Source organism: Jaculus jaculus, chromosome 1, assembly GCF_020740685.1.
Source record: "Jaculus jaculus isolate mJacJac1 chromosome 1, mJacJac1.mat.Y.cur, whole genome shotgun sequence".
Lineage (NCBI taxonomy): Eukaryota > Metazoa > Chordata > Mammalia > Rodentia > Dipodidae > Jaculus > Jaculus jaculus.
Window position 1 is genome coordinate 103,584,125 of NC_059102.1, and position 11,293 is coordinate 103,595,417.

The 11,293-nt window shown below is 43.4% G+C and overlaps 1 pseudogene; it reads right to left on the bottom strand.

Moving 5' to 3' along the window:
• Positions 1–267: 267 nt before the first annotated feature.
• LOC101612466 lies at positions 268–985 on the bottom strand (annotated as a pseudogene).
• Between the last annotated feature and the right edge of the window lie 10,308 nt (positions 986–11,293).

The following is an 11,293-nucleotide window of genomic DNA, read 5'->3' on the forward strand; positions in this document are numbered from 1 at the left end:
GAGAGCAACAGACACAGAGAGAGAAAGAGACAGAGAGAGAGAGAGAGAATGGGCATGCCAGGGCCTCCAGCCACTGCAAACAAACTCCAGATGCTTGCACCCCCTTGTGCATCTGGCTAACGTGGGTCCTGGGGAATAGAGCCTCGGCTTCACAGGCAAGCGCTTAACTGCTAAGCCATCTCTCCAGCCCACACTTAATGATCTTGACTCTAACAGGTTTTAGTTTTCTACCTCTGTTTTCAATGTTAGCTAATCTGCTTTGGAGCACTAGGTTTTACTTTTCCTCTTATCTTCTAATAGACTTTTCAGCATATAAACCTGAATGGCTGACACCACCACCATGACCACTAAATTAACCATGGACCAGGAATTGACTCTATCAAGTTGCTTTCTTGTACGTTTCAATCAGGAGCTTCAAACGCTCTAAGCACAGTTTGTATATTACCACTTTTGCTTAGTCTGGACTTGATGCTGTTGGTGGATTCCAGGATGTCTTCCATTTTCATTTCCAACATATCTGTGCCAGTAATATACTTTTCCCAGTCTTCTTGTTCCTGTGCCTGTCCTCCCATATTATCCAGGATGCGTTCAAAGAAAATTCCCTTCTCAGAAATGGTGCTGAATGTATTATCAAAGCAGAACATATAGTCACCAACTTCACTCTCAACAGTGTGAACCCCATCTGACTTTCTTTGCTCAAAAACTAAGGTTTTTCCTTCTGGAGAGGCAAGATGGAAATCAATATCTAATTCTGCTCCATCTAAAACCTGGCACTCGATCTCCAGTGAGGCCTTCGGAGGCATGGGCTGGCAGAAGCACTCCCCGTGCCAGGCCGGCAGGGCGAAGGTGAAGTCTCTGTCCAGCGAGAGCGTGAAGCCCGCCGCCCCCCGCAGCAGCCGGTAGGCAGAGCGGCCAGGAGGAGCCCGGGAACGGGTCGCGACGCCCATCCCTGCCTGTCTGGGTGACGTCGGGCTGAAAGCGCCATGGGAGGGAGGGACTGGCTCTTTCCACCCCAGACTCCTCCTCCTCCTCGTGGCCGAGAAACCCGGAGAAAGTTGAGGCAGTGGCACTCGCTCCCTGGGAAGGGTAGCGCTGTCCTCTTTCTGCCTCCTCCGCCGGGCCATTTCTTTCTTTCTTTCTTTCTTTTTTTTTAATTAAAAAGTTTACATGGTATATGGGTCGTGCATTGTGGTTAGCCCACAGTCATTGGTAAGATAAATGTCTCTGCATATCCTGACCCAACATGTGGCTCTGACATTCTTTCCGCCCCCTCTTCCGCAAAATTGCCCTGAGCCTTGTTGGGTTCATTTTTGGTCTGCTTCAGTGATGAGGTGTTGGGGGCCTCTGTGGCTCTGGCTCTCTGATTTGGTAGGAGTTGATTTTTCTCTGGGTTGGTGTCCTTCCCCCTTGTGCTGGTACCTGGTTCATCAGGAAAAGAGCACCCTTGCTTGTTTCGCCAGTTTTCCTTAGTTTCAGCCAGGGCCCTTTTGAGGTATGATGGGGTGGCTCTCTCCTTAGGATCTGAAAAAGAGAAGCAGATCTCCAATGGAGAGTAAGTTGGCACCAGGACAAATGAGATAACCCTTACTTTTTTTAATAGAGGGTTTAATAGGTGTAAGCCCTCAACAAGGAGGGGCCAATGGGGAGGGGGCAGGTCATGGATGAGCCTAATAATGGTAACAAACTGCCTGTATTTGCTGAATAAAAAACTAATAAAATAAATAAAAAAAACAAAGGAAGAATAAACATTAAAGAAGGTACTTATAAAAAAAAAAAGTTTACATGGGGCTGGAGGGATAGTTTGGCGGTTAAGGCCCAGGTTTGACTACCCAGTACCCATGTAAGCCTGGCGCTCCCATTCTCTCTCTCTCAAATAAATAAAATATTTAAAAAGTTTACATGTGTTCACTTGTTTGTGTTTGTGTGTGTGTGTGTGTGTGTGTACATGTGTGCACACATGTGGAGGCCAGAGGTCGATGTTGAGTGTCTGCCTCAATTGATTTCCACCTTATTCTTTGATACAGGGTCTCCAGCTGAACCTAGAGAGCTCACCAATTTGGCTGGACTAGTTAGCCAGTGAGCCCCAGAAATTTCCTCTCTGCCTTCCCAGTGCTGGGAACACAGGGGCTCATTACAATATCCTGGCATCTCATGTGGGTACTAGGCATCTGAACTCAGGTTCTCATACTTGTGCAACAGGCGTTTTACCCACCCCGCCATCTCTCCAGCTGCAGAAAGGCATTGTAGCTCTTACTTCCTAAGTACTATGGGTCATAGAGTCTTGTAAAGAAAAGCCCTGACATATATGCCTATAATGTGAGTCCCTCCACACGAGCCTTTGGAAGTAATTTCACTGTTTCATAATAACAGTAAACACCCAAGTTGTACTAAGGTGTCAAGGACAGAGATGCAGCTTTTTTTATTTTAAAATATTTTTATTTATTTATATGCAAGTGGAGAGAGAGACAGTGTGGGGAGAGGGGAGAATGGGCACCTGCAAAAAAAATCCAGATGTGCCATCTGGCTTTACATGGCTACTTGGGAATTGAACCTGGGGCCTTAGGCTTTGCAGTCAAGCATCTTAACCACTGAACCACAGAGATGCATTTTTATACCCAAGCATCTTTGTTAATGTCCAAGGGCCAAAATGTCCAGGAAGTTTGACAGGAAACCTCCGAGTAGTGTCAGACTTGGTAGGTGATGTACCAGCTCAGTTTCACTAGACAGTTGCCAGCTACACTAGAGGGCAGCACGTGTCCATCCTATACTCCCAGTCCAGTACAGGCTCATGGACAGGAACTTGATAAGGTCATTTGTTCCTGTGTTTTTTAAGCTTGGACTGACATCAGAATCCCTCAGAGTCCTGTTAAAAACAAGAAAGAAAGCCAGGCGTGGTGGCGCACGCCTTTAATCCCAGCACTTGGGAGGCAGAGGTAGGAGGATCACCATGAGTTCGAGGCCACCTGAAACTACATAGTGAATTCCAGGTCAGCCTGGGCCAGAGTGAAACCCTACCTTGAACCCCCCCAAAAAAACCCAACCCCCCAAAAAGACCCTCCCCCCAAAACCAAGAAAGACAAAGGTGGTGGTGCATGCCTTGGGAGGCGGAGGGAGGAGGATCACTGTGAGTATGAGGCCAGTGTATGACTACAGAGTGAGCTACAGGTCAGCGTGGGCTAGGGGCAGACCTCTAAAAACACAGAACAAACAAATGAATAAACAAGCAAGAAAGTCAGCCTACATTGTCTACAGGTGTCAGGAGAAAATTAGAAAGGCTCTTTGTTTAAAAAATTAGTGTGTGTGTGTCAGGGGGTGGTGGCTGGAGAGATGGCTCAGCAATAAAAGGCTCTTGCTTGGAAAGCTTGATGACCTGGGTTCAAATCCCCAGTACCCACATAAAGCCAGATGCACAAGTGGCGCACATGTCTAGAACTAGTTTGCAGAAGCAAGAGGCCCATTCTCTCTCTTTCTCTCTCCCTCTGTTTCTCTGCTTGCAAATAAATTAATAATAGTTAAAACAATAAAAAATAAAAATTTAAGGAAAGAATATTAAAGGGGCTAAAAAGAAAGCTTTCTTGTTTTTTTTTTGGAGATACATTTATTTTTATTATTTATTTGTTTGTTTATTCATTTATTTATTTGAGAGACAGAAAGAAATAGAGTGGAAATGGGCATACCAGGTCTCTAGTCACTAAAACTCCAGACACATGCGCCACCTTGTGCATCTGCCTTACATGGGTCCTTAGTCTTCATAGGCAAGTGCCTTAACCACTAAACCATCTCTCCAGCCCAGGAGATGCATTTTTAACCTCTACTTACTAATTTCTTTTCTTTTCTTTCTTTTTTTTTTTTTTTTTTGGTTTTTCTGGCTCAGGCTGACCTGGAATTCACTATGTAATCTCAGGGTGGCCTTGAACTCATGGCGATCCTCCTACCTCTGCCTCCCAAGTGCTGGGATTAAAGGCGTGTGCCACCACGCCTGGCTTTTTCTACTTACTAATCTTTTAAAAACAACTACGCTACTCTATTGCAACTAAATTACTGGCATTTTCAAAGCAACTATGTTGCAGTCTTTCTCCTGCCTTGACAAATGAGCTGCTAATTTATATGGGCGTTTATGGCACCCTCAAACAATGACCACCTTTCACTTTTCTCTGTGCTAGTTAAAACTTAAAGTTTTATGGACTGAAAGGAAGATAGATTTGTTGGTGCATTTAAGACTGACTTGTTTAGGTTCTGTGAATGTGCACAGGGAGATAAAGAACTGCCTCATCCAAAGTTCTGTTCATCCTGGAGCACGTCCTTAACTTAATGACATCCTGAATTTGTCTCTCAGTTTTCTGTATTCTTTGTTCAACAGGAATCCCGATGCTGAAGATAGTGTTTGCAGGCCACGAGCATCTCTCACTGATATTGGTGCCCTTGCTCATCTACCACCCAGCTCAGATCCTTCTGGGAAGTGTGTTGGTGCCAACGATAAAGTCTTGGATGGTGTTGAGGCAGAAGGTGAGACTCTTCCAGTCCAATGATGAGAAATGATGTTTTACACAGTCCGTGCTATCACAGTGGGGACAGTCGGTGCCAGTGTGATTGTCATCAGTAAGCACCTGGGGACACATGACTTTCAGTCCTGTTGTCTCATGGGTGGCACCTTCTGCCAAGGCCTGGTTGCCCTTAGTAACTGCTTTTTGCCCTTCCCTTGCATATTGGAGATGGAACAAGGTGCCTGTTGCAGTCCGAGTCGCATTGCTGGTAGAAATCACCCAACAAAGAGCAGCTTCTGGGAAAAAGAGATTTATTTTGGCTTACAGGCTCAAGGGGAAGCTCCACGATGGCAGGGGAAAATGGTGGCATGAGCAGAGGGTGGACATCACCCCCTGGCCAACATAAGGTGGACCATAGCAACAGGAGGGTGTGCCCACTTTCTTGTTTTTACTGCTCTCTCTTTTGCTGCTGTCTCTCTCCTGGGTGTCCTTTTTTTTAAAATTTTTTTAAAAAAATTTATTTATTTATTTATTTGAGAGCGACAGACACAGAGAGAAAGACAGATAGAGGAAGAGAGAGAGAATGGGCGCGCCAGGGCTTCCAGCCACTGCAAACGAACTCCAGACACATGCGCCCCCTTGTGCATCTGGCTAACGTGAGACCTGGGGAACCGAGCCTTGAACCAGGGTCCTTAGGCTTCACAGGCAAGCGCTTAACCACTAAGCCATCTCTTCAGCCCCTGGGTGTCCTTTTAATTTGCTATTTAGTATTTAAACATAAAAAAATTGAATGATCAATTGTTCAGCTTCATCTTTGTACTGTGCACTGTCAGGTTTTTTGTTTGTTTGTTTTTGAAAGTAGGGTCTCATTCTACTCCAGGCTGACCTAAAACTCACTCTGTAGCTCCAAGCTGGACTCAAACTCATAGTGATTCTCTTACCTCTGCTTCCTGAGTGCTGGGATTAAAGACGTGCTGCACCTTTTCACTTTTATGCAGTAGAAATTCATATTTTGTAGCTTATCTATACATACATATAGACTTTAGTCTTACCATAACAGTGGACATACTGCATAAAATTAAGTTGTGATTATTTTATTAACTTTTTAAAATTTTTTATCTGTAGGATTTTTCTTGAAATTTATTTTTATTTTTTCTCAATTTTTATTAACATTTTCCATGATTATAAAAAGTATACCCTTCTCTCCTCACTTTCCCCTTTGAAATTCCATTCTCCATCATATCCCTTCCCCATCTCAATCAGTCTCTTTTATTTTGATGTCATGGTCTTTTCCTCTTCTTATGATGGTCTTGTGTAGTAGTGTCAGGCACAGTGAAGTCATGGATATCCAGTACATTTTATGTCTGGAGAGAGCACGTTGTAAGGAGTCCTACCCTTCCTTTGGCTCTTACATTCTTTCCACCACCTCTTCCGCATTAGACCCTGAGCCTTGGAAGGTGTGATCGAGATGTTACTCAGTACTCCAGTCACTTCTTTCCAGCACTATGATACCTTCTGAGTCATCCCAAAGTCACTGCCATCTGAAAAGAGAAGATTCTCTACCACCAAAGTGAGAGTAGTGTTAATACAAGGGTATAAATATTAAGAGAAGAGCTTACTGGGCAGTTTGATAAGCATAGTATATACATTTAACCAGACATCAGCAGATGTTATACCCCTAGGGCTCATGACTACCCCTGTTTTTCAATATCAGGGATGTGTTTCCCCCCATGGAGCAGGCCTCCAGTCCAATTGGAAGGCATTTGGTTTCCACCATGACAGACGTGCCACTATTGCACCCGTTGGCTCATTTGGGCTGGCTGGCCAATTATAAGGCTTGCAGTGTCCACTGTTGAGTATCTTCACTGGTGGTATCTCTTTCTCCCATTGAACTACATGTAGAATGGCTTCTACTAGCTTTCTGTCAGCTGGTCTACATGGAGGAGGTTATCAGCTCAGTTCCAGCAGGATTTCTCAGTAGCCTTGCAGCCCAAGTATGTGAAGTCTTCAGCAATAGGGTCTTACCATCTATTCCTGGTGGGAAACCAAGGGCCTCAGCAATGGCCTGTAATGTTTTGGGGGCATCAGGGACCTCCCTGGCCAACAACTCACTGGAGGTATCCCATCTCTGGCACTGAAAATTTTCTAACAACCATCTGTGGCTCCTGAGTGTTCCATTGTCCGAAACTGGAGGATTCCATATGATTTATTTGCATACTCTTAGATTTTGATTAGCTATCCCTCCACCTTTCCTTTACTCAATCTCTTTCCCTGACCTCACTTTGGGCCTTTTCACCCCCGTTAATCTATTCTTCTACTTACATATATACAATACCAATCTATTAAGTACCCTCCTTTTTTATTTTAATATATCTTTATATATATAATATTTGAGAGAGAGAGACAGAGAGAAAGAGAGAGAGAGAGAGGAAGGGAGAGAGAGAGGGAGAGAGAGAGAGAGAGAATGGCATGCCAGGGCCTCCAGCTACTGTAAATGAACTCTAGACACATGTGCCATCTTGAGCATCTGACTTAGGTGGGAACCTGGGTCCTTTGGATTATTAACTTTTTATTGGCAACTTTCATATGTTATACATATAGACAATTACCGTGATCATAATTCTCTCCTGCCATCTTCCCTTTTCCCCCTCCCTTATCCTCGCTCCAATGAATCCCTCGCTTCTATTTTGATGTCATCATTTTTTCTCCTCCTATTATGCAGGTTTTGTTTAGGTATCGTCAGTCACTGTGAGGTCATAATATGCCACAACCACTTTGTGTCTAGAAGATAGTATTGCAAAGCACTCCTCCTCTTCCTATGGCTTTACCATTCTTCCTACCACCTCTTTCACAATAGTTCCTGAGCCTTGAAGAGTGTGATAGAGATATCTCACTTAGTGTTGAACACTCCATAGCCATAGGTTATTTAAGTTTTCAGTAAGAAGCATGAATTCTGTCCTCAAATTTGAGCAGGCCTCAAATCCAGAGAGCAACTGGTTTCTACCATAACAGATTTGCCACCGTTGATTGCACAGTTAAGCTTAATTTTTTTTTTACCTCTTTTCTCTGTTTTTCTCTCTCCTTCTCTCTCTCTATATATGTATGTGTGTGTGTTTATGCCATCATGCACATGTGGAGGTCTGAGGAAAACTTTGACCATTGGTCCTTACCTTCCACCTTATTTGAGGCATAGGTTTTCATTGTCCAGAACTCTGTTTGTCAGGTTAGCTGACCATGAACTTCCAGGAGATTCTCCTGTCTCTGGCTCCCCTGGAATTGCAGATGTTTGTGCTGTAGTTCTCTAGTTTTACACGGATTATAGGAAGCCAAACTCAAGTATACTTGTGTAGCAAGTGCTTTACCCACTGAGCCATTTCAACAGGTCTTATTTTATTTATTCATTTTGGTTTTCTGAGGTAGGGTCTCTCTTTAGCTCAGGCTGACCTGGAATTCACTATGTAGTTTCAGGGTGGCCTTGAACTCATGGCGATCTTCCTACCTCTACCTTCCCAGTGCTGGGATTAAAAGGATACGCCACCATACCTGGCCTTATTTAAAATTTTGTGTGTGTGTGTTGTGGTATGTGTGGTGTAGGCATATGCATGTGCTCAAGTGGCACCATGCAGAGGCCCATGGGTTCCCTCACTCTACCCAAGGAGAACATCAGGTATCCTTCTCCATCACTGTGTTTTTCTTTGCAACCAAGTCTCATAGATTCCTGAGCTTTTCCAGATCCCCAGCAAGTCTCTGGTCTTGGCTCCCACAGGACTGGGGTTACATATGTGGATGGCCACAGCAGCTGTTTTATGGGATCTGGAGATTTGTACTCAGGAGGTCTCAGGCCCCTCTGGCCCTCGTGCTTGTGCAGAAAGTGCACTTAACTACTCACTCTTTTCTTTAGCCCTTAGTTGGCTCCTTGATCTGTGCATATCACCATTGCTGTGTGGAAGTCGGTGACCTTTACAACATGCTTATTTCGTACTTATCTCAAATCCCACACAGCTCGGCTTTACCAGAGCTGTGAGTTTGTGGGCATTGCAATGCTACATATCAGTGTTGGACAAACATAGCATGCATGTTCTCTGCCTGGGCATGCTCAACTATTCCACTGGACATCATTTACAAATGACAAGTTAAAAGTTAAAATTACACTCCACACACAGAACTTTATCATCTTGCAGAAGTTATAAGCAACTGAAAACCTATTTGGGGATACTCTAGGGAGCTCATATAACTTTGTTTAAAAATGTTGAATCTGGATTCTGCCAAAACCACAGACAGAGGTGAGTGGGGGTGTGTCTCAGCAGTAGAGCAACTGCTTAGCATGCACAGGGCCATGGGTTTAATTTCACAAAGAGTGAGCCAGAGAGATAGACATAGAGAGGGAGAGAAAGAAAGAAAGAGATAATAGGAAGAGAGGGGAGAGAAAGGAAGAGATGGGGAACTAATATTCTGAGGAGGAATCCTAGCAAAAGGAAAGGGCATAGATATATGTAGGTGTAAATTTTATATATACTACCAGAATTAAGTTACTATAGATTTGATGGAAATTATAAGCCATATTGTAAGAGCAACTACTAATGGGGGAGGGAATGTGATGGAGGGTGGATTTGTGAGGGGAAAGTGAGGGTGGGGAGGGAATTATCATGGTTTTTTTTTTATTGTCTACAATTATGGAACCTGTCAATAAAAGTTAAAAATGAGATCCAATATTTTGCTTTATAAAGGAGACATATTATACATAAATATACAAATAGATTAAAATAAACTAATGGAAAAAGATGTACTATCAAATAGCAATCTCAAAGAATTGGAGCGGTTATACAAACCTCAGAGAAAATAGACTTTAAAATAGAATAAAGCAAAAAGTAGATATAAAGGATTTTATCATAACAAAGGACTCCATCCACCATGAAAAGATATTACAAATACAAATGGATATGCATTTATGTATATGGAGTCCTAAATACATGGAGGAAAAATGGACAAAACTGAAAGGAAAAGTAAACAAAAATGACTATCAGCAACATCTACTTTCAATATTAGAAAAGCTAAGGAGAAGCTGGGTGTGGTGGTGCACACCTTTAATCCCAGTACTTGGGAGGCAGAGGTAGGAGGATTACCATGAGTTTGAGGCCACCCTGAGACTCCATAGTGAATTCCAGGTCAGCCTGGGCTAGAGTGAGATCCTACGTCAAAAAAAAAAAAAAAAAAAAAAAAAAAGCTAAGGAGAAAATTGATAAGGATACAGAAGAAATGAATAGCACTATAAGTCAACCAGTCTAACAGACACCTATAGTACACAACACCTAACAACAGCAGAATACACATTCTCACATGCACATGGAAACTTCTCTAGCATAGATCACGTGCCAGTTAACAAATTAAACTTCAAAATATTTAAAATCATGGGAGAGGCTGGGGAGATGGCTCAGCGGGTAAAACGCTTACCACAAAAATATGAGGACCTGAGTTCACAGAAAATGCCAGGCTTTGTGGCACCTGCCTGTAATTCCAGTCCTGGGGACATAGAGACAAGTGGCTATCTAGGGCTTACTAGCTAGCTAGTCTAGCCAAATTATTGAACTCCAGGTCCAGCAAGAGAGCTTGTCTCAAAAAGTAATGTGAGGCCAAGTATGGTGGCCCATGCCTTTAATCCTAATACTCAGGAAGCAGAGGTAGGAGGTTTGATGTGAGTTCGAGACCAGCCTGAGACTACATAATGAAGTCCAGGTCAGCCTGGCCTAGAGTGAGACCCTACCTTGAAAACCAAAAACCAAAACCAAACAAAAGCCAAAAAATAATGTGGAGAGCCATTGAGGAAGACACACAGTGTTGACCCCTGACTTCCATATGCACCAGGCACACATATGCAAGAGCCCCCTTAGTATATGTGCATCTGCATACATATAAGCACATACACATATGCACACATACCACACAAATACATATACACGCCAAAAAAATTTAGATGGGGCTGGGGGTATAGCTCAGTTGATGGAGTTGTTTGTCTGCCATGCATGAAGCTCTAGATTTTATCCCCAATGCTGAATTAAAAAGAAAAAAAAGTCCAGCATGATAACATTTGTCTATAATCCTACTTGAGAGGTGGAGGCAAAGGATCAGAAGTTCAAGATTATCCTTGGCTACATAGTGAGCTTAAGGTCAGTCTAGGATACATGAAACTGTTTCACACACACACACACACACACACACACACACATATGTATATGTATATCTGGAATTACAGATGTGTACCACCATGCCCTGAAAAGGTTCAGGTTTAGAGCAGGAAGCCATTTCTCATTCCATTCTTCCAAAAATCCTACCACTACTGTTTAGGCTTTACTCAAACGGTAGGTTGGGTCTGGGGCTTTCTCAAGGTTTATTTTGTTTTATTTTTTAATACTTAGGAGATGGAGCTAGGAGGATTTCAAGAGCTGGGACATGGAGGAAAACCTTTTCTCAAATTAGTAAAAAAGGGTCCCGGATTCATTCACAGTATGGTGGATGGGTGGTCTGAATGTAAATGTATGACCCCTGTGGTGGTTTGATTCAGGTGTCCCCCATAAACTTAGGTGTTCTGAATGCTAGCTCCCCAGCTGATGGATATTTGGGAATTAATGCCTCCTGGAGGGAGTGTATTGTTGGGGGCAGACTTAAGGGCTTTATAGCCAGTTTCCCCATGCCAGTGTTTGGCATTCCCTCCTGTTGCTGTGTTCCACCTTACGTTGGCCAGGGGGTGATGTCCACCCTCTGCTCATGCCATCGTTTTTCCCTGCCATTGTGGAGCTTCCCCTCGAGCCTGT